The sequence below is a fragment of the Balaenoptera acutorostrata genome, chromosome 16, assembly GCF_949987535.1.
Source record: "Balaenoptera acutorostrata chromosome 16, mBalAcu1.1, whole genome shotgun sequence".
In the NCBI taxonomy this organism is placed as follows: Eukaryota; Metazoa; Chordata; class Mammalia; order Artiodactyla; family Balaenopteridae; genus Balaenoptera; species Balaenoptera acutorostrata.
The window spans coordinates 53,581,819-53,606,322 of record NC_080079.1 but is presented as its reverse complement, the minus strand read 5'-3'; the positions used below and the strand labels follow the sequence as shown (position 1 = coordinate 53,606,322).

Sequence of the window (24,504 nt, the reverse complement as noted above, 5' to 3'; positions counted from 1 at the left end):
CTATAAGAAGTGTTTGATTTTTGGCAACTTTTGTTGTAAGAAACAAAATCTCAAGCTGGTTCCAAGAGGAAGGAATTTAATTACAAATACCCACATGAAAGATGTGACTCTTTTGGACATTTAAGAACAGAAACATTGCAGGAGGAATTTGAACACCTGTAACCGGTAGGAGCGTCTAGACATGGAGTAGCTCTACAGGCACCTCAGTAGCAGAAGGAGTCACAGGGTTTCTGTTGAAGTAACTGGCCATGAACAAGAACACAGTTATACTTTGCATGTGTTTCTTTCCAGTCTGCTAATCACTCACATGTTTTTAATATTTCTTAAATTAAATTCTCTAGACCTGCTGGTTTAGAGTTGTGCTCCTTAAAATTTAATATGAATATGGATCATCTGGGAACCTTGGTAAAATGCAGATTGATTCAGGAGGTCTTGGATAGAGGCTGAGATTTTGCATTTCTAATTAATTACCTGGTGATGCCAAAGATGCTTGTTCACAGATCATGGTTTGGGTGCAAGGTAGAGAATCTTACCAAGTCAGGCAATAAGTGTGCTAAGCCAGTTTAAGGGCTTGACTGCCCTTAGGTCATGTGCCTATGATTTGTCCAATCACTTGGGACCAGGGTTTGGGGATAATTTCCTCATTGTATCAAATATACAGGGACTGCGAGAGGGGAAGTTCACCAAAGAAGGGACTGGGATTAGGCTGACACTCTAAATTATGCCTCCGATAAGCAGTTACTTTCCACTGAGTATTGATTTCAGTTCAGTAACTTTATCTACGAGTGAATATCATCATAGAAGATCAAAAGAGAGTCAGACACTCAGAGCCTCCCTACTCACTATATTACCTCTTGCTTTAACTTTAAGATATGAAGAAGTGACCTCATTTTCCCATAGCCTACTTATAGCAGGGAGAATTGTACTCACTAGGAATTTCGCTAAAAACGTATCTCTCTTAAAAGCAACAACCTTGGGAATTAGCATGTATTATCAAAAGCTGTGGTCTCATAGATTTTTTCTGCATGTTGTGGAAAAATCTAGAAACTGGGATTTTTAATGCAAATTCTCTATCCTGAAAATGGAGTGATCATCCTAGAATACACCCTCCATCTAATCACTGTCATTGATGATTCACCTCCAGAATAAAGACCAAGGTCTTCTGCTCTTTGGGGTTCTTCAGAATCTGATCTCAATTTATCTTTCTGTGTCATCTCCTACCACTTTGCCACATGTCATACCCTGTGTCATCCCTATGTCATAACCAATTATTACCTACCTCAGAGAACATCTGAGACTCTGTGATTTTACTGCAGCTCTTTTTACCTAAAATGTGGTTCCTTGTATATTTGCAATTCATATCTCTGCTCATCTTCTGATCATTCCACTCACAATTAGTTATATTATTTTCTTTGTTCCAACAGCCATCAGTAGGTACCCTAAAATAGCACTTAGTACAGTATATTTGTTTATGCATGTCTACTATGAAAATTATTTTAAATATTGTATCTTCATAGATGAGCAATATTTTATTGAATGAATGAAGAGAATGAAGGAATCAGCTGGTCTTCAGAAGAAGAGTTGGAGATGCAGTGGTTAGGGGCATCTGGGGAGGTGAAAATGGGGAGAAAAACAAGCAAATAACAAGGTAAGCCATAGACAAGACACACTACACACCCAGTGAATGGACTCATACAGGTATTTCTGCCATTTGCTTCTCGCTTGACTCTATGCTGGGACTGTTCGTTTTCAGCAAGTTAGAATGATTTTTAAATCCTAAACTCACAGCTGCTAGAATATTTACTTCTCCTAAATGAAACCACTCTTTTCATAATTCAGGATTCTGGTGCTACAGCAGCCGCTGAATTGAAAGTCAACACCAAAAGGTGACCCATGGAAATGGCAGGGGAAGTAAATCAAATATCAAATAAAGCCAATTCCTTCACTCTCCCCAGCTGATTACTGTTCTTTAGAAGATAAAATATTTAATCCATCCTAGAGCTATGGAATCCAGGGGCTCTTATTACTGAACAGCTTTATTGCAACAGGTTAGATGTGTTCATCTTAGCACTTTATAACTTTGCCTGGAAAACATTTATACTCATGAGGTCATTTGGCTAAGCTTTATTGGCTTATATTTATCCCAGAGAAAAGAAATTTATTTTTCTTTGCAAAAGTTGCTCAGTGCTTTCCTGTTTTCTCATGCCATCCTTGATTTTAAGTGATTACAGTTTTAACCATCTGATCCAGAGATTTTATATCTTATGCTTCCCTTTTGCTCCAGAGGGCATGATGTGAATGCATTTACTATGTAACATGTAGTCTATTATTATAAAGAATGGTTTACTTTAGTCAGCTCAAAGAAATGCTAATAGACATTATGAGTTAATAGCAGGAAGAGAGAGAGAGAGAGAGAGAAAGAGAAAGAGAGAGAGAGAGAGAGAGAGAGATAGATGTGTGTTGTGTTTCCATTTGGATGGTTTGTCTTTATTTCAGTAGACCAATCTCCTCTCCCCTGCAAAAATAGAAGAAAAGACAGAGAAAGTCATGGGAAGAGGAGAAGAGTCAGAGGATGAAATACACTAGTCCACACTGGGGGCAGAGCAGCTATAGCCAACCTACTTCTCCTCTTATCTCTCCGGTGGGTCATGGCAGCCTTTTCAAGCTTAAACTCCACGGTGATGTTAGAGGCAACGTTTCTAAAGGCCATGGAAATGCTTGATATCCACTTAAGTCAAACATATTGAGAGACCTCAGTGGCACTTTGCACACCACCATCTTCCACTGCATGTAGTCCTTTTGGCCCTGGGAACTATGCATTTACAGAAGCAAGTATTGGGCTGACCAAAAAGTTCGTTCGGGTTTGGCCATAAGATGGTACCAAAGCCCGAACGAACTTTTTGGCCAACCCTATATTTTGTGTTTGTTTGTTTAGCTCACACTGGCAGCTGTTTGCATCCAGGACCTTGCACATCTCCCAGTAGACTCCATGTGCTTGTGATCTTCATACTCCATGTAAAGTAGAGTGGGCACCACTTAGCCTCTCGAAATTCTTTTATCACTGCTTCCGCTGCACACCAGGTGAAGTGTGAGTCTCCACTAGTTCTTCTGGTTCTGACTGTCGCCAGAGGGAGAGGCTGGGGTATTCCCACAGGGCAAATTCTGCTGGTTGTGTATATGTCAGAGCTGTTCAGCTTGGAAGGAATTTCCTGTCTGGGACTCCACCACTGTGGGAAGCCACAGGGACATGCTGACGGGGCTGTGCCGAAGCACCTCGCCATTGCTGTCTGTGAGGCAGCACCCAGAGGCTTGGTTGGGCTGCACTAAGGCTGTCATGGGTTTCTACTGCAGGCGGGGCAAAGGCTGGGTCAATCGCAGCAGAAGCAGAAGCCAGTGGAGGCCCCAGAACTTAGCTTGGTCAGGCTCTTTTCTTTCTGGCGGAAGCTGGCCCTCTCCAAAAATGGGGAATTTCTGTTTTGATTTCTGCTGGTGGAGAGGTCGCTCTTTGTGTAGGGAACAGGAGTTATTTTCTTCTTTTCCAAGACAGTCAGAGAGGTGGCAGGCAAGTTGACTGTGCTGCTAGCATTTTGTTCTGGTTCCTGGCCATCTGAAGGCTGCTGATTTTCTGCACTGCTACTCTGAGTATTCTGAGAATTAGAGATGGAAATGGCAGAACCAGCATTATTGCTGACACCCCACTGGTTGGGGTTGGCAGAGACTATTCTGTACCTTGTGAGATGGGAAAGGATTGCTGCTGTTGGTCAGATTAGATAAAGGCTGGGGCCTCAGGGAGATAGTATAGCCCTCCAATTCTGTGCTCTTATGTCCCAGGAGCAGATGGGTGGCCATCACTCGAACTTCTGGCCCATCAGTGAGTACCTGATCTCTTCTTGTGTGAAACCTATTGACACCATCAACTCTGGGGGTCTTTGTAGTCAGAGAGTAGTTCCACATAAGGCTTTAGTTCATCTTTATGACCCAAATTTATCCATGAATCTCTCATAATTTGATCAAAAGGGCCTCTCTTGCTGGGAGTGCTTCTCTTGGTGGAACTGAGAATGAGAAATTTCTTGAGCACATTTTCACACTCCATGGACAAGCAGAAGGGAATACTGTATATTTCACTCAGTAACTTCTCTCATGGCTCCTTGAGATCAGAAGGCAGGGATCAGATGACCCCTGCATATAGGATGACTCTCAGCCTCCACACCTCCCACATGGGTCTATCTTAAATTTTTCCCTGGAGTAGTTCTGGGGCAGCAAAATTACTGCCACAGAAGTTTTGTAGCTGGTTGCCAAAGGTGAATTTATTGCTGAAGCCAGAGTCTACAATCTTGATGTTCATGTCAGCATCCGAGAGCAGGTTTTCTGCCTTTCAGTCTCTATAAACAACCCACTTCCGTTGGCAGCACTGCACAACAAATACTTTCTGGTGGAATTTTCTTCAAGCCTCTTTTCCTTTCATGTGCCATGAGCTACTAGGCAATCAAACACATCTCTTCCACTAGCATATTCCATGATGAGGTAGAGTGTTTTCTCAGTCTTGAGGTTAAATAGCTTTTCCTCTCTTGGTGAAAATAAACCCTGAATTTTCTTAAGTTTAATACTGAGATTCATACTCACTGTCAATTCACTCTCAGAAATACATAACCTGAAGTTATATAAAAACAGAGCCTAGAAATTTCAATATTTATCTAGAGGTGACAGATTTATAATCCACTTAAGAAAGTGCTTAATTTCCCTCTAGTTAATTGTATCCAATAGTTTTTAAGGGATTTGCGAGATACACAAACAATCACCATTGGTGGTAGTGTAACCTGGTGTAAATATCTTTCAGTGGGGATTTCACAGTATCTATGAAATTAAAACATGCATGTGCTTCTAATTTACAGTTCCATTTTTATAAATCTATTATACTTATATGGACACATATGGAAATGCTTATATGGACACAAAGATATGTGTGCAGGGATGATCACAGCAGCATTATTTATAATAATGAAAAATATTTATAATGATGAAGAACATGAGCTAAGATGAATGTCCATCCATAGAGAGATGACAAATTATCTATGGTACATTCATACTTTGCTTCATGGATTCCTATCATTTTGCTCATCCAGATAACTTTTATCCTTGTGATATTTGTTTAGAGATGTGGAGAGACCATTACTGAAACCACACCCAGTTCCTGCTCCCAACAATGTGGTTTAAGATGGAAATTGGCATATTTTAATTTCTCTGTCCGTAGGCCAAAGATTACCCAATGTTCCAGACTTGGGTAATTGAACAAAGATGTGACAGTCATAATTCCCCAGACTTTTACATACCGCTGATTGAGCCAGAGATGGATACCTAACCCAAGCTGAATCAGTTAAAGTCATGCCATAGATTTTTTTTTTAATTAATTAATTAATTAATTTTATTTTTGGCTGTGTTGGGTCTTCGTTTCTGTGTGAGGGCTTTCTCTAGTTGCGGCAAGCGGGGGCCACTCTTCATCGCGGTGCGCGGGCCTCTCACTATCGCAGCCTCTCGTTGCGGAGCACAGGCTCCAGACGCGCAGGCTCAGCAGTTGTGGCACATGGGCGTAGTTGCTCCGCGGCATGTGGGATCCTCCCAGACCAGGGCTCGAACCCGTGTCCCCTGCATTGGCAGGCAGATTCTCAACCACTGCACCACCAGGGAAGCCCCCCATAGATTTTTTTGAAGTGGAACTAAAAAAGAGAACCTGGGAATTTTTTGGTAACCTCATTCCCCTTCCTGTAGAAATTATTAGCTTTGCAATGAGAGAGACAATCCAGATGACAATATGCAAGAATCTGAGTTTAGAGAAGAGTGTACAAAATTTTGGTTTCAGGAAATATTGAGGCCCAACTCCACCTTCTGATACTATAGTTTAATTAGTTAATCCTTCTTTGCAATTCATGAACCAATAATTTTTGTTTTGATGTTATATTGGTGAGTAAAAAGGCACATTTCATAATAACATGAATAATTTGGTATAAGTTTTATAAACCTTACACCTTATTTGTATATGAATCTAAAAATCATCATATAAGACACAGAGCAAAGTATTGACAGTGATTTACCCTTGTAGTGGGCAACAAGAGAGGGAAACACTTTTGTTTTTACATTGTATACTTTCATACTGACTAGCATTTTAACAATTAACTCTATTAGTTTTATAGTTGAAAAATAATTTAAAAATCCCATCAACTAAAAACTTCAAGGAAGAGTATATGAAGAAAAACAAACAAGTGCCTTGCACCACTCACTCTCGAATATTCTGATGCCGAGGGCACCTGCATTCACTGGTTTCACAGTGAAGCCAGTAGAGAATCGTAATTGCTTGTGATAGAAAGCCAAAGTTGCGGAGTGATTTCCCAACTCACAAATGCCTAATTTATGAACATCTGGCGGGTAAAGAGAAAGCTACTAGCCCAGGCTAACTTACCAGGAGACAGCATAGCAGAGTGAGAAATGCTTCAGCTTTGCATTTTGAATTGTGACCCTCTGTTTACTAGCTAACCAAGTGAGTTATTTAGCCTTTCTGCACCTCTGTTCCTCAACAATAAAATGTGCTAACAGTGATTCTTAACTCATAAGATTGCTATGAAGTTTAGCAGAAATAGTGCATGACAAAGCCTGGCACATACAATGCACTCTATCTATGCAAATGTTAGCCATCCGCGTTGTAGAAGGCAGCATGTCCTCTAGGTGCTCAAGATTTCACTGCATCTCTGTATTTTTTCTCTAATGCAAAGCTTGGTATCTGTTACCAGGTACAGACAGCAAATCCCTTGGAATAATGATTTTCCTGTCATGATGACAAATTTCGACATGTTAGAATCAATTTCTTCAGAATTTGTTCTTGTCCCACATATCTGCACATCATTTGATTGGAGTAGAGCTACACTTACATTTATTAAGTTCATCACAATAAAAGCAGAGAGCTTGTTTTACTTCATCTATGCCATTTCAAAAGTTCTAAGATTCATGGTTTTTTTCACATAGTACAAGTTCCTGAAGTCTGATATCCCTTCGAATCAATGGAGTGTTTCAATATGCACCATCCAGGCAGCAGGCCAGGAGCTACTTGGGTGGTAGGGTGTTATTGCCTGAAATGGGCAGGCTTGGCCATAGCCATCCATTGTATCATGGCTCTATGTATTATTTACATTGCTAGTACTAGATGCGTTGAGTTTAGTTGCCTTTTAAAATGTCCTCAAAAATAATACACTATGACTAAGCAGTGAAACAGACGATATTGTATATTCAAAGACTTATAGAATAGAGCAGCATGATATATATTAGAACTCTACATCCAAATACATCTAAAATAAAATTTCTAGGGCTACCCTGGTGGTGCAGTGGTTAAGAATCCACCTGCCAATGCCAGGGAACCAGGTTCGAGCCCTGGTCCAGGAAGATCCCACATGCCGTGGAGCAACTAAGCCTGTGCACCACAACTACTGAGCCTGTACTCTAGAGCCCATGAGCCACAACTACTGAGCCCACAGGCCACAGCTACTGAAGCCCACATGCCTAGAGCCTGTGCTCCACAAGAGAAGCCACCGCAATGAGAATCCCACGCACTGCAACAAAGAGTAGCCCCTGCTCGCCGCAAATAGAGAAAGCTCTCTCACAGCAATGAAGACACAAAACAGCCAAAAATGAAAAAATAAATAAACAAATTTATATTAAAAAAATAAAAAAAATTTCTACGTCAGAAAGTATTGTGTTGGAAGTTGACTATACTTTATCTTCCTTTGCTGTTCATAAAATAATAACACTATGATAGATTTTAATTTAAATTCAAATAAATATACTAATCCACATCAAGAAATATGTGGGTTTCTTCACTCTCGGGGTTTCCCACTTTACTCTGGCCCACTGTCCTCCAGTGCAGTATCTACTGACTACAGGCTATATGCCAGGCCTATTGATGGGTACTGTTTTTCTTCCACCAGGGGTCAAAGCTTTTCCTACCGCATTCTATCCAAAACAAAGACCTTTCTCTAACAATCATTTGCATTGGCTGTACTTTCACTTCTAATCCCTATATTTTTGCTGCCATTATGAGCAAACAGATTCAGTGATTGAGCCGGAGTCTGCTTTTGATACAGAGGCCTTTACAAGTGGACCCTGCCACTGACACAGTTGATTCTTGATGAAAAAATACATTTACTTGTAGAAAGGATACAACTTATTATGAACTGTAAAGTTCATCTAGTTCTCAGATATCTATTAAACTCACGATGTAGATGCAGTGCTAATGTTAAATCTCTAGTATTTGAGATAATATCAGTTTGGACACATATGGTCAAAGAAAGCACACAGGAAAGAAATGAACAGTACTGCCCCTGGCTTCTGTCACTGAGAAAAAGAGAACACACAGGACCACTCAGAATTGCCATAGAATTTTGGTTGTACTAAGAATACAGATATGAGAGTCAGGAAATTTGGGTCATCAAGGAGGAAAGTGGGAGTTTTCAGGGAGAAACAGAGATTTTCTTATTGGAAAACCCATTATAATTGGAGAGGAAGCCAACAATTTCCAAGAGATAAATCTTAAAGATGCATGAAGCTCCTAGGAGATTCAACAGTGGCTCTGTCTTCCATACACAGAACTTTCCCAACTCAAAAAGCTCCCTGTGTATCTTTAACTCAGGGGTCACTTTTAGCAGTGGGAGACATTCACATTATGAAAAGTAGGTGAGTGGGGATGAGACACAGTGAAGGCACCACAGCCTTAAGCCACCATCTCATGTGTATTCGTTGATGTCATCTCTTTGAAGAAACTGTCATATGGGAACATTTGCTATTTATTTATTTATTTATTTATTTATTTTTTAAATTTTTTATTTATTTATTTATGGCTGTGTTGGGTCTTCGTTTCTGTGCGAGGGCTTTCTCTAGTTGTGGCAAGCGGGGGCCACTCTTCATCGCTGTGCGCGGGCCTCTCACTATCGCGGCCTCTCGTTGCGGAGCACAGGCTCCAGACGCGCAGGCTCAGCAATTGTGGCTCACGGGCTCAGCCGCTCCGCGGCACGTGGGATCCTCCCAGACCAGGGCTCGAACCCACGTCCCCTGCACTGGCAGGCAGACCCCCAACCACTGCGCCACCAGGGAAGCCCCTACATTTGCTATTTAAAATGTTCTTTTTTTTATTTCTGCCCCACTCTAACTCTTTCCCCAGTGTGGTTTAGTTGAATTTCCACAGTTAAATGCAACTGCACTATAATCCAATTAAGGCCGTATTTCTGAATCAGAACTCTCAGGATATCACGGGAAGGTTCACTGCATACCTTAATACCCTGGTAATTTTATTCCCTGCCACATCGGGGATTAATGAGGTATTTATGGATAAAACATTAGAATGTGCTATGCATGGTATTGAGTTTTTGAGGAAATATGATTTAAGTTTCAAAGAACTTATAACCAGGCTTTGTAACTGATGCTTTTTTAAAGTGAGTTCTAACTGGGTAAGAACAGTACACTTGAGGAAGCTACCGTTAGCCTACCATCTTCACATTCAGATACATCTGAAAATGGATTCAAATTCTTGAATTTCTTATATTTAGGTCAGGCCCTTGCTCTCACACTAAAATTTTGTCTTTCCTTCTTCCTATTTTTCCTGTCACCCAACACCTAACAGAAAACTTTTGGAATATCTTTGACCATGCATGTAATAGATTTTCAAATTTTATTTGTTGATTAAACAAATAAATGCATGAGCAAGTGAATGCATGAGTGAATAAACAATGAATCAAAAAGTTGATTTTCTGACTTAATTTAAAATCTACTCTTAGTTCTAAGCATTGATGAGCAGAGTTCTAATGACACCATTGTGGTCGATAGGTGAAATCTTTCTCCCTTCATCTCTGAGATGCACAGTCACACCCTCCCCCTTAAGCTTCTAGGACCCTCCTTTTTTAAAGCTCTGTCTCCAGGAAATTGACGAATCAAGCCACTCTCCTGATTTGCTGGTCCTTCCACCTTGTTTCACTGGCTTTTGGATAAACATGACTTAGCAGCTTTCCCTACAAAAAGAAGACTTGTTGAATGACTAAATCTGACTAAATCAATATCTTCTCCCTCCTACTCTCTTTCCTTTTTTGCTTTCCACACCCCCTATCCTTCATCTTTCTCCTAATTCCTCAATATGGTGTCTCATCCTGCTTCTGACTTTTCAAATATAACCTCATTATTTGCTTACTGATTAAATCATGCACTTCCTCAGCAACTTCTTCTTGAATTCTGTGGATGTCTTTTAGATCCTCCTAAATCTCTTCACCACATTTCAAAGTCTACTTCTGTATATATACTGTGTTACAAATGAACTTGAACTTATGCCATGAAAGAACAGTAAAGCTTTGCCATTCGTTTCACTGCTTGTTTTTATTCCACTGTTTTCACTTCACTGGTGTAATGCCCAACTCTCAAGGAGAGGTCACTGCCATGGGAAAACCACTGGGCAGTTAATGTCCAACTCACACCAACTGGTCTCTGTACCTGAAGCCTACAGTGTACATTCAGGGCATTAATTATATTCACAGTGTGCAACCAACCTCATTACAGGAAGTAACTGCTAAATGGGTACAGGGTTTCCATTTAGCATGAAAAAGAAGTTCTGGAGCTAGATAACAGTGAATGTGTTTTAGGCAAAAGTTTGTCTTGAAAAAGAGCAAGGTAAAGTGGGAATGGAGAGGCTTGAGATCTAATCCCGCACTTCCAAGAGTGAGATCTGCCCTTGTGTTTAAGACACCTCTCGAGGCTTAATTTCACGCTCTATAAAATGAGATAATAATATCAAAACTATAGGCTTGTGATGATAACACCAAATTATGTATGTGTACGTGTGTGTGTCACATCACAAAATAGGACAATTAATACGTATCAGTGTATTTCAACTACTGGTCTCTGTACCTGAAACCCTGTACTCATTTACCTGTTACTTCCTATAATGAGGTTGGTTGCACACTGTGAATATAATTAATAACCTGAATGTACACTTCAAAATGAATAAAATGGTAAATTATCTGTTATTTGTATTTTACCACAATAAAAAACCACACACACACACACACACACACACACACACACACATGTTTATAGTCTTCCTCTTCCCAATGTTTTTCATAACTCTCTTTACTTAAAAGTTATGTCAATAATTACAGAGTCCAGGATAAAACAGCTAAACTGGTTTTATTAAGTTAAAATATTGTGTACTATTTTCTTTTTATTATTTCCATTTTTGCTTTACTTGGTTAAATATAGATTTTATGGCAGAGGGACAGACATAGTATTATCACTTATCAAAAACTGCACTTCACAGGGGGACTGTAACTTTAAAACACTAAAGTTTTTCACTATAGGAATGTGGTTTCTCAGAGAGAAATGCACAATTTACACAAAGAATTTCCTGGTATTTTATTTTGTCTGTTGGGTATAAAATGAATCTTGGGGCTTTCACTTGAGTTTCCACTTGACAAGCCCTTGACAGGACATTGATGACTTCCAAATCTCTTCCAGCCCACACCTCCCTCCTGAGCACTAGACCATATATCCAGCTGTCTACTGGACATCACCTTAATACTCCGCAGATACTTTAAACTTAACTTGTCCAAGGCTGTAATCATTATTTTGCACTCTCAGACCTGCTGCTGCTTCTGTATTTTTGATTTTGCTGAAAGATATAACTGTCCACTAGGATGCCCAAACAAGATGTCTAGACATCATTCCTAAAATTTCCTCTCCCAGCTACGTCTTATCAATCATCACATTCTTTAGAGTCTATCATAGTATCTCTCAAGGTCTATTTCAAAGGATCTGCCTATGTACACCTACACATCCATGCACATGCAAAGCCTTCTATTTTGATTGCTTAGTATGACACATTCAGCTATCCACTTGCTACAGTAAATTGACTTCTGTAGTCACAGAATCTCAGCCAAAATAAAACTTGGGAAAATAAATCAACAGAAGATAAAGAAAAATGCATCATTTACCTGGAGCCTTTACTACAAATTTTAATTCTCTGATTTTTTGTTCTTGTGATGTCAATGCACGTTTAAACGATGAGGAATATTTCATAATGATAAAATGGTCAATTCAAGAAGAAGACATAAAAATTATATCTTTTATATCACATGAATCAAAAATTAAAGTGATTAAAAATAGGCAATTCTGTCATCATTTTTGAAGATTTAACACTTCTCTCTTTCCATTGATAGAACAACTAGGTAAAAGATCAGCAAAGACATAGATGACAAAAGAGATATGAAAAAAGAAGCTAAGAAAAGACTTTATGGCATGAAGTGGAAAGATGTAAAATTTTCTTTTTGGGCTAAAATTTTCTTTTTGGGCAGGCAACATGATTTTTTATATAGAGAAACCTAAGAAATTGACAAAACAATTATTTGAATAAGTGAATTTAATAATGTCAGAGAACTCAAGGTTCATTTACGAAAATAAATATCTGTGCTTATATATTATCCGTGAAGAAATGGAAAATCAAACTAAAAATTTCATTCTCTTTATATCACCAACCATCTAAACTAAGAGATGTATTTAACACAAGATATGTGAAGATATGTAGTTGCAGTGTACTGAAAGCTACAAATACTACTGAGAAATAATAAAGAACTAAGTAGTGAAAAGATATACTGCTTGGAAGTCATTATTGTAAGATATTGATTGTCCCCAAATTAGTCTACAGGCATTATGTAATTTCATGCCATATTTATAACAAGCTTTTATTGTAGCATTTGGTTAGCTAATTCTAAAATTAATACAGATATGAAAATGACATACATAGATCTACAAATCCAAGAAATTCAATGAATTCTAATATAATAAACTCAGAGATTCATATAAAGATACATTATAATCAAAGTAGCTAAAGCCAAAGACAAGAAAGAATCTTAAAAGCAGCAAGGGAAAAAGAAGCAACTTATCAAGCACAAGAGATCCTCAGTAAGGTTAACAGCCAATTTCATCAGAAACCATGGAGGCAGGAAGGCAGTATGATGACATAAAATGTTGAAAGAAAAAAAAACTGTCAAGAAATAATTCTATATCTGGAAAATTTGTCCTTCAAAAATGAAGGAGAAATTAAAACATTCTAGGCAAACAAACAAACAAACCCTGAGGGTGTTTATTAACCTGCCCTATAGGAAATCCTAAAGGGAGTCCTTCAGATTCTAAAGAAAGGACACTACATAGTAACCTGAAGCCAGATGAAGAAATACAAATTGACAGTAAAGGTAAATACATGGGCAATATAAAAGCCAATATCACTGTATTTTTTGTAACTCCAGTTTTTATTTTTCACACAAGTGCATAAAAATAAATATAAATCTATGTTTGGGGAATATAATGTATAAAAGGGCCTTTATCCAAAGAAGATATAAAAATGCACAATAATCACAAGAAATGATACTAAACATCAATAGTTTTTAGGAAGATGCAAATCAAAACCACAATGAGATATCACTTCATACCTACTAAGATATCCATAATTTAGAAAAATAAAAACAAGTGTTGGTGAGGATGTACAGAAATTGGCACACTTGTACATTGCCAATGGGAATGTAACATGCTAAGTTAGCTGTGGAAAAGAATTTGGCAGTTCCTCAGAGAGCTAAATATGGAATTACCATATGGCCCATGGTTCTTGGCAATTTCATGACAGTGTTCTGAGACCTTCACATTCTGGAACTTATTTCTGCTTAATGATATAAATTATCTATTACTTTAAAGTAATATATGTTTATTTTCTTTTAGTAATAAGTTTTTGATTTTTCCTATATTTGGCAAATCTACAGAGAAGAAAAGTCAAATCCCATGGAGTTGAAATGAAGGAATAGCCAGATACTAAGAATCATCTGTAAGTGATCAGGTGGTGAAGCCTGGGCTGTAAAAGTCTATGAACAGACATTCACAGTCTATTATTCCATCAGACCTTTTCCTCTCCATCGTAAAGACTAATTTAAGCCATTATCATCTCATGCCTGGAATGTTGCCAACAAACTTCTGTTCCCCCTGCTGTCTGGTTCACCTCCCTCCATTCTATCTTTAATATTGCATCAAAAAGTATCTTTCTGAAAAATAACTCTGATCATGTCACTTCCTTGTGTCATACCTATTCATATCTCTCCTAAAATAAGACTAACACTCAGTGTTTTAGCATGACAGTAAAAGCCTTCTATGACCTGATCCATCACAGAATTATCTACATAGTTGGTGCTTAGTAAATAAAAACTTACTCAATGGATGATCAGTGGTTTCTACCAAGGAAATTAAAAGAAAAAGCAAGCATAATGGTGGGAATAAATTCCTTTACTTCATACATATTTCCTGAGCATCATCATTGTGAAGGAGATTGAGAGGGGAAAGGAGAAGATTTTCAAACCTCAAATATGTGCTTTTTCTGCCATATCTCTTGCCCCAACCTTTAGGAATCTGAGGATCTAGCAGGGAACACAAGGCTTGTACAAAAACTGCCATGTGCTTGGGACTTGATAAATGTGCTAAGGCAATTCAGTAGGAGAAGATTCCATTTTCCCCTTGGGGACTCAGAGAAGGCTACAGACATTTGATCTGGGCCTTGATGAAGGAGTAGGGCAGGTGGGAAGAGACAGATCTCCAGACCCTGGGGCATCTCAGGTGTGTGAAATTCAGGGAAGAGGCACATGTTGTCACGCTGCTTGACTCTAGTGCAGGGCATGTGAGACTTAGCAACGAGCATGAGCAGTATGTTGGAACACTAGTATGGCTGGCTTTGGAGGGTTTAATTGCTAGTAAGAGAAATTATAAGTGGAGCTTTCTCGATGAATACCCTTGAATCCCCAGCTAATTTTCCACAAAGCCTGAACCCTAGCTGCTTTCCCTCCTAACCTGCCCTCCCTACCTGTAATTCATTCAGACTCACTCTCTGCTCCTGCAACCCAGCAGGACCCTGTGGGGCTCCTGAGCACAAAAGCCTTTCTGTGTCCCCCACTTCTTGATTACAGGAAATAGGTTTCATTCATCCTCCAGGACCTTCCATGAGTTCCAATGAGCAGGTTCAAACAGTTGCTACTTAGGGAAGGGAGGGGGATGCAGAGACAAGAGAGGAACAGTCAAAAGAAACAATAGTGTAGACTTGGGGCAGGGTCCTGGTTCCTGCTCAAGGGATATACCTAACAATATCTTTAAGCTGTTTTGCAGATACAGAAACCCCCACCAGGTGGGAGAAGTTAACTGTATCCCGCCCACAAGCACATAGACCTCAGGCCACCAGTTGGAACCAGAAGGTTGATGATGCTGACTCCCACTTACCTCAACACCAACCAGTCAGAAGAATGTCCACAAGCTGATCATGCCCTCTTCAAACCATTACTAGAAAACTCTTCACTACCCCCTGCAGGTTGGGACATCTTCTCCAGTTTTGAGGGCATTAGCCTGTTGTGGCCTCCTTTGCCTGGCAAAGCAATAAAGCTATTCTTTTCTACTTCACCCCAAACTCCATCTCTGAGATTTAATTCCATGTCGGGGAACAGAGGCCGGATTCAGCTTCACTCCCTCTCCATGCTTCTGCCCTCCAACCCTATGACAGCAGGCTTTATTCAGCTTCTTGTTACCAAAGGATACTGATTTCCAAAACCATTCTTCATGTTGCTTTATACTTCCCTAAGCCTGGGTTTTCTCCCCAGCAGGCTAGGAAACAGAAAAAAGGAACACCAGCCTAAAAAAAGATCTGCATTCTAATCATGGCTCTTGTACATACGTGACCCTGGGCAGGTTACTTAACGTTTCTGAGCCATCTGTAAAATGGTGATAACAATTCTTATCTTAAAGAGATGCCATAAGGGTAAAATAAAATGTTTAAGCCTTTAGTTCTTAGATGTTTCACAGAGTGTTAGTTGTCCTCCCACTGCAGTCTCCAGGATCAATCAGGTCAAATTTTGGGGCCTTACTTCCCCCACTGGCTTCAGCCCTCAATTAGGGCAGCTTAATGAATTCTCTGCTGCGATCATTACTAACTCACCTTGTTTCTTGCTCAGAGCCCAAAAGACAGAATTATACAGCAAGGCTTAAAAGCTCCTTTTTAAACTTAAACTAGGCTCACTGGGGAGGCTAAAAGCTAAAGATTTGACCTGTTCTGGCATTTGAGCTGATTTGTATTAGAGCTGCCTTTGTAACAACTGGAGGGGAAAGAAGAATGCTCTAATCAATCTAAGCCTAGAGGAAAAGTCATTGCAAATTTATGGAGACAAAAACAGGTGTGTGAAATGGTGTGTAAAGGAGCTCGCCACAGTCTCCCAGGACATGGTTCCTGAATGGGAGCCCTCATGCTAGAAAAAAGATTAGGAGTATCTTGGCAAGCTTGTGTCACAGGAAGTGCAATATTTATTCAGCACACAGATAGCCAGTGGATGCACTGACAATTGCAATCCAGGCTCTCTGATTAGATTCTGGCTGGAGTGTTATTTAGAGACTTAATCATATAATGCCCAGTGGCACCAAGTACGCATGTGGATCTGATTGAAATCTTTGCTTCCGCTGGTTTCAGGGTGCAGATAACTGAGGGTGGCTGGAAGAAGAGCATCCGCTTACTTGAATCAGGAAAAGTTGACAACTCCCGGCTTCCGAGATGCAAACTACAAAGAGCGTATCCCTGCATCCAAGTGTAGAAAAGCTCTTGGACCCCGACTATCTCATCATTTCTTTGTAGCAACTGGGGGTGGATTTGCCTGAGCCTAAGATGATACCACTCTCTCCTACCAAGATTTGTTCAGTTACCTTTGAATCCAACTATTTCATAGACTCAGACTATTAGAGATGAAAGAATGAGTCTAATTATCCCATTTCAGAGATGAGGAAAATGAGACCCAAAGAGGGTGTAGCTTATCAAGATCACAGAGATAGTTATTAAAAAAAAACAGTGTGAGAAGATAGGTCTCCTGATTCCCAGTGTTACTCTTTTAATGGTATTTACCACAATACAGTAGATAATAATGTTAAATTTATTTATTTTTCTTCCTTCGAAACAGGCAGTAGGACTATTTGCCTATTTTCTCTAAAGTGTTAAGCTATGTGTGCAGAAGCTATATTGTCATTTTCTAAATGTTGCCTGTACTTTAAAATTTCAATCCCTTAATAGTCAGTTGGTACCATGTTCTTTATAGCTTAACTTCAATAGAGTTAATAAGAAAAAAAGGACATGAGAGGGCTTTGATACTTACTGAGGAAATAAGCATAGGACTCTGTTACAAACACACCTTAACTCATAAAATGGTTAAGAAGAGACCTAGAAGTATGACTGAAGTCCAAGCATAATAAAATATATAAAAATCCACTTTAATTATTTTTCAAGCAATTAGAATTTAAAGTCTTTGGTTACATCCCTAATCTTCTATTTCCATACTATATTCAAAACTTTCAAAAATTGAGTGGCTCTTATGGGTCTATTTTAGTGAATCTTTGGCCAGATAACTCTGAAATTCTTCCTTGTATTTTCATCAAAATGCTTCTGACTTGCCCAAGCTTATTTTTTCTCAAATTATTTTTAGAATAGTCAAAGAAAAATCCAATAGTTTTGAATATGCTTAGGTATGAAGAACTTTAGGTATTAAAATCCCCAGATGGCTTCAGAGGTGGGTAAAAGATTGGGAGCAGGGTGAGGGGGATAGAGGGCAGCAGCATTATCATCTTCCTTGACATGTGACTCCTGTGTGTTGAGCATGTGTCTGTGTGTCTGATTAGCTAACAGTCTATTTAACTTCTCTCTGTCTACTTCACTATTATATCTCTATCTAACAAGAAACTGTGAACAGAGAAAGAAGTGGCCAACTTCCTGTAGTCTGGTCTATCCATGGTTCCAAGGAAGAAAATTCCCAAATACTAGACACCAGCCCTTGTTGTGAATGCCATATAGTGACTACTTTTAGACCACTGATTGCCAGCTGCTGTGCTCCTGGCTCAATTGCTTCCACAAGACAAGCTGTTGAAGCAGATATTAATGTATATTTCAAACCAGCTGGATATATAAGACAATAGTCCTGTTTATGAGCAGTCTTGGTCTTATAGTGTTCTCACCCTTCCATCTTGCCCCACCCATTATTAGAAGCAAAAAGCTGTGCTCCATAGTGGTTCAGCTTTTCCAAAGATGTAATGTCATAGTTGCTTACATATCCCCTCCTAATGTTGCTACATCAGAACTGGAAGCTTATTTCTCCTGGATTTTAGCACATGGCAATTAGAAATCAACATATTTTGTAGTTCTGTGAGGCATATTTTTGCTTAAAAAATAACTTTCATAACTTTTGTATAAGTATGCTTCATGTCTTTCATAGTGTCTGGCAAGTGGTTATGTGCTCATTCATTGAATGAAGACCTGCTATGGGCTCACATTTCCATTTGCTAAGTTGAGGCCATTATAGCAGAATTCAATAACTTTCCTCTAAGAAAATTATATTGTTTTGCAACTTCTGATTAAATAACACAACTTTGTCTTTACATTATGTGTTCTTTCTGCATGTTCTCACATAGTGACTTTTAAGTCATTATCTCCAGCCAAAACTTGTCTTCATCTGATGACTGTGTATCAAGTTGCCTGCTATACATCTCTGCCTAAAGGACCCAAGGTATCCCAAAACTAATATATCCAAAGGTGAACCTGTCACCTATACCTTCTCCCTCTCCATTATACAAACATACAAATACACACACCCTCAACTGATCCACCTCCAGCGCTTTCCATCTCAGAGTATGCCACCATAATCCATCTAGCCAAACAAGATGGAAAGCAGCAAGCTTGCATCGTCTCTTTCTCACTCTCAAAATCTAGTGAAGTCTTTTCTCTCATTGGCCCCAGTCTCTATTCCTCCAGGACAGAGTTTGACTTCTCCTTAAGTTGATGCCTACCTCTTTAGACATTTCCCGTTTAAATGAATTTCATTTTCTTGAGCATATTATATTCTAGCACATCTCTCTTCCCTTCCATAAATGTTTTCTTTCCACCTCGAAAGTGTTGCCTTATGAACTTAGGTCGTTAAAATTTAACTCAAATGTCATGTTCTCTATGAGACATTTCATCTTCAGTTTTCCTGTGTTTCTTGCAAGTGTCTCTCTTGTAGCATTTCATGCATTGTACAGCAATGACTCATTAATATTTCTTTCTCTTGCATGCATTGCAAGAGGTGGTATGATGCCCCTTTCTTTTCCATTTCCCCAGCAGCTAGCATGTTTATAGTAGGTATTCAGTAAATATTTACTCATAATCAATTGAACAAATGATTTAAGGTAAGAACAAAGCCCTTGGAAGAACAGGTCTAGTGGGTGGTCACTGAGGCAAAGAATATGGAACCATCTTCTTAGGATGACAGTTCAGACAGACTGAAGGGCAGAGGTAATTGGAAAAAATATCCTCCAGAGGATCACTCAGTCCTGCGGTCACCTAATAAGTGGTTGGTCTGCCATACTTAAATGAGAGTTGGCTCCATGATTCTATTAAAGAAAGAAAAGGTATTTGACACCAAAATGTGGACTAAAATACTGTATACTGGTAGGTAATTAACACATTATATCAAATATGTGTTTAACCTATCACATGAAGGGATGGTTTGAAGACAAGCATGCCTTTGCTCCAGGGCCTCCGGTTAAAAAGCTAAATCATGGATGCCCCAATGGCCTCATTCCTCTTAACATACCATCATAGTGATATTCATGAATTAATATAAATTCTCTAAAGTGTATCTCTATTTAAAAATGTTTCACTTTATTTCCCTTAAGTGTAATGTGTAATTCTTGCAAGTTTCAAAGTTGTGGGTTAGGAAGAGTGCCTACTAGTTCTATTATTCTGGGATTGGGTGAATTAGTTACCATTCACCTCATCCATATAATTATAATTTTATGACTTACATCATATGGCCTTTCCAATTAAATGCTGGGCCAGTAGTTTCTCAATTTTATCCCTGAGTACCTTCTTAATTCTTGGGTGGATACTAGCTCACCTCCTCTAGTAATATTTCTATAATTTTTTTATTAGTTAGATCCAGAATACCTGGAATGCTACCTTCAGGTAGACTAGTAGTATTTTTTAAAAAATGAGGGTGAAAATCTGACATAATAAAGATGGGAGTCATTCATTTAATCCCTGCTTATTCTTTTATTATCCTTGAGAAGTTTTTTGTTGTTGTTTTTTGTTTGTTTAAATTATGGCTTCATGTGTTCTATAATTTTTGTTTTCATCTAATGAATAGGTTGTTTAAATGGCCTGCATTATTGGAGGAAGAAATTGAGGCAAAGGGAATAAGCATGTTTAATAAGGATGAAAATGTTGAGTCCTTGACTTTGCTATTTAGTTCATTTCTACCGTGTGCAAGGAACTGTGCAAAATTTTGGATATGAAGTGGTAAACAAATAGACGTGGGCCCTTCCCTCTTGAAAAAAAAACACAATAGTAAAAATGCATATAAGTATGTTACTGTTAATTATAATAAGTATAATGAAAAAGCAGGGTAATTCTTCGCACCAAAGAATTAAGTGTATCTGCTTGAGACTAGGTAATCCAGAAAAGCCTCTTTGAAGAAACGACATGAATTTGGAGATATGCATTGGAATGACAAAGGAAAAAAATAGGAAGGAAGGTTTTCCAGTCTGGGAACCCCATGGAAAAAGACCATTGACTGGGACAATTCTTGATCTAGTCAAGTTACAGAGAAGAATTCATTATGGGTGAAGCCTCATGACAGAAGAAGGAAGAGGCATGAAATGAGATGAGATAAAATTAAAAAGGTAGGTTGCAGCCAGAAATGCTTTTTAAGGTATCTTATAAGTGCAAGGAAATGCTCATGAAGGATTTAAACATGAGAATGGCATGATTGTATCTATGTTTTAAAAGATCAGTTCAGATGCTGTATAGACTGATGGGTTGGTAAGTAAGGGTAGGAAAAAAAAAAAAAAAAGACTAGTAAAAAGACTACTGAAGTAACTAGGAAATAAATGAGAGTAGCCTGGACAAGAAATGCTACAGGAGTGATGATGATGAGGCAAATTACTCAGCTGTATAAAGTGGATAATAAAAGTACCCACTTCATTAGATCAAAAAGAGTATATGAAATTGTACCTTTCAAAGCTCAAAGGACAGTTCTGGCACACAGAAAACTTAACGCATGTTTATTACTATCATTACAGCTATTATGGTTATTACTCCTATTTGGAGTTACTTGGTTTAGTTTTAGGGTGGTGTTTGGATGGCAGTGAGGGAGAGAAGTTAGTTTTGGTGTATTATAATTTATTGGTTTAGAAGGAAATTTGAAAGGCAGAATTATGGTGTTCTGTCTTAGGGAGTGGTATTTAGAATGATGATAGGTGATGTTTAATGGGTATTGAAGAGGAGAAACAGTTGACTTTTTAAAAAATCTAATGATTAACTGACTCAGGGACTAATGGAGCCTCACTATCTTTTTTTCTTTACCTCTCTTCCCTCCAAGAAGTTTCTTCAGTATTTCTAAGCCTTGAAGCCTCATTCTCCAAGCCTAGTACAAATATCATGATAATTCTCTACTGATGTTAGTACCATCCCTTTCATGGAAATTGTCCTACGATCTCTTGGGATGTCAGAGCTAAAAGGAAACTTGGGGGTAATTTGTCTTAATTCTGTTGGTTACAAATGTAGAGGCAGACTCTGAGAGAGGGAAATGCTGTCACTCTTCAGAGGAACCAGATCGTGCGTTACAAATACCATGAACTGGGTATCAGAGTGAATTAAGTTCAAGCTCTGTATCTGTCATTACCACGTTGAAACAAATTGCTTAACCTTCTGAAGCTCGAGTTCCTCATTGTAAAGGAAGATCCTAATAGCCGTCCTGCCTCGCTAGAGAATGGCCATGAAGAATGAATAAAATAATGCACATAAAAACATTTCATGAACTACAAAGTGCATTTGTTATCAATCCTTGGCTATGTTTACAATCACCAAACAGATGGGTGTATTGATTCAATTGTTTGCCTGGAGGTAGTTAGTGTAGCTTGTGGCTATGGAGCTCAAAAACTCCTGAGGTAAATTTATTGGGAGCCTATGTTCTAAGTCCATGTGTAACTTACATAAGTAAGCTGAAAAACTTCAAGTACATATTTCATGGATTCTTAAGATGTTTAAACCTCAGTATCACCTTGGACTATATACTATCATTATTTACATTTTACTATTTAAAAAATAAGCCCAGTTTAAGTAACCAGAGTGATTAGTAAAACAAATATAAGGTCCCAGAGCCATTAGGCAGCAGAGTCTGATTTTAAACCTTGATCTGCCTTGTTCAGAAAGCCATAAAATTTTAACTACTAATAGGGAAGCTATACCACAGTCACAGGATAAATTGACATTGTTTCTGCAAAAAAGAATCCTTAAATTGACCAAACTTGATTAGGAAACCAAAGGCTCATTTTTGTTCTCCAGCATGTGTTGAAATGAGGCTGATACAATATTGCAATTGAGCAACTGGGTGTAAAAATCACTGGTGAAAACACAGGGCAGATGGCAATTAATTACCACAGGGCCCTGCTCTCTTACGCAGTGAAAGATTGACAAAGAAACTGCGATAAGACTGAACCAGGAAACGACAACATACATGGGAAACTGCCCTCTGCTGGTCCAGGCAGTGCCCTGTCCTTGTTAAACAGGGACGTTATTTAAAGATGCAAATGAGATATTTTGAGCACTTTTATATTCATGACTTTATGACTCTGAGATGGTTGGGAGTTTTAATTTTGTGGTTAGCCCACCTTCTGTTTCTTTATTAAAACCTTAGTCCTGATTAATCAAAAATGCTCTTTACAGTCAGATCACATAGATTCCATAAAAAAGGATGCACTAGTTCACCCTGGATTTGGTGTAAGATTTATCTTTTAAAGATGCACCCTGATTTATACGTGTGCTCACAAGTGTGGCAGTGAATTAAAATATGATAGTAAGTGGGAAAGTTTCATGGCTTTCTGAATGTGGTCATAAATAAGGAAGTTCATGACCAAGTTGCTCTGTGTAATAGCCATGTCTCTCCTCACCCATGGGCGTATTGGGGTCACTCTATTGGTAGAAACCGTAGTAAACCAGCATTGGGCTTTCATAACCTCACAAAATTGGCATCAAAAATCCACAATCCAATCAGCTGCCACAGTTTTTTATATACACATGGCACTAAAACATGTGAATTCTTTGAAGCAACAGAAAGGATGACTGTCTTTCCACTATCATCCAGAATTTTTTTGACTGGCAGTGACCAAGAGAGCCGGCTTTGAGTTTCTTTCTATGGAGCTTCAAAAAGCAGCAGGCACAGGACCTGGATATAAGATTCAGAGACAGGGTAGCACAGCATTGAAGCTGTTCTATAGAGAGAATTGGAGAGAATATCTAAAGGGGGTGCAAGTGGTGTTCTGATATATATATATATATATACACATACATACATACACACACACACACATATATATGCATATATATATAAATATATCATATATATATATATAAATATATCATATATATATTCAAAGTGTACTTTGGATTCTATTGTACCTTCAAATATTACTTATTAAATACCCACATGACAATCTCTTAGAGTTTGGACATGCTACTTTAATACACAAGTCTCTTTTATGGCAACTTCTAATATTACCCCCCAAAATCTAATATTATTTCAGACATACACACAATGAAATATAATTTAACATCTAGAATTATGAAACAGATGAGACAGCCAAGGTCCAAAGAGTGCTATTTACACTGAATATAAGAGTTTCTTTATGGGATAAACTTCACTGTCAAGATGCCAGAAGACTCTCTTAAGGAAGAGACTTCTGTAATTACAGAAAACAGCAAAGCAGAGGAGACTAACATTTCTCAGGAACCGTGTCTCTGTTTACCAGTATCTCTGGGCAATTTCTTGACCTGTCTGAGCCTTAAGGTGTTATGGGCATAACACTTATCTCACTGGATTCTTTTGAGAATTAAACTTCATACGTAATATGCCTAACACATAGTGGACATCACAAAATGTTAGTTCAACTCTCCTTCTTGAGCCAACTTAGCTGGCACTATTACTCTGAGCAGTTTGGTCTGACTTTCCGCCCCCCCCCCCCAACTTTTGCATGCATACCAAAGGCAAAGTAACTGTACATTTTTGGTGATTAGAAATCTCTTTAGTTTTGTGTCAATTTTAGCCAAGTTTTGTGTTTCCCTGTGATGAAGCAAGGGAAAACAGTTGCTAGCCAAGGACCTGTAAGAGTATGATTATGATGCTGAGCCATGGAATCCAAGCCATGTGAGTGAACCTATGAGCAGTCCTGTGGAAAGTGGAGCAGTGAAAGGAGTGGTAGTTATGAAGTTAAAGAGGTGTTTATAGGAAGTGCTGCAGCAAGGGAGCTAGAAGGCGGGGGTTTTAGGGCAGAGACTCTAGCTTAGAAGGATATGATCACAGGCTCTCTGGCTGAGATAGGCTGAAAAAGGAGGATATTGCTGAT

At 38.7% G+C, this 24,504-nt stretch overlaps 1 pseudogene; it reads right to left on the bottom strand.

Moving 5' to 3' along the window:
• Positions 1–2,545: 2,545 nt before the first annotated feature.
• The window catches only part of LOC103011810 (serine/threonine-protein kinase MARK2-like), a 138,623-nt pseudogene continuing 116,664 nt past the window's right edge, over positions 2,546–24,504 (bottom strand).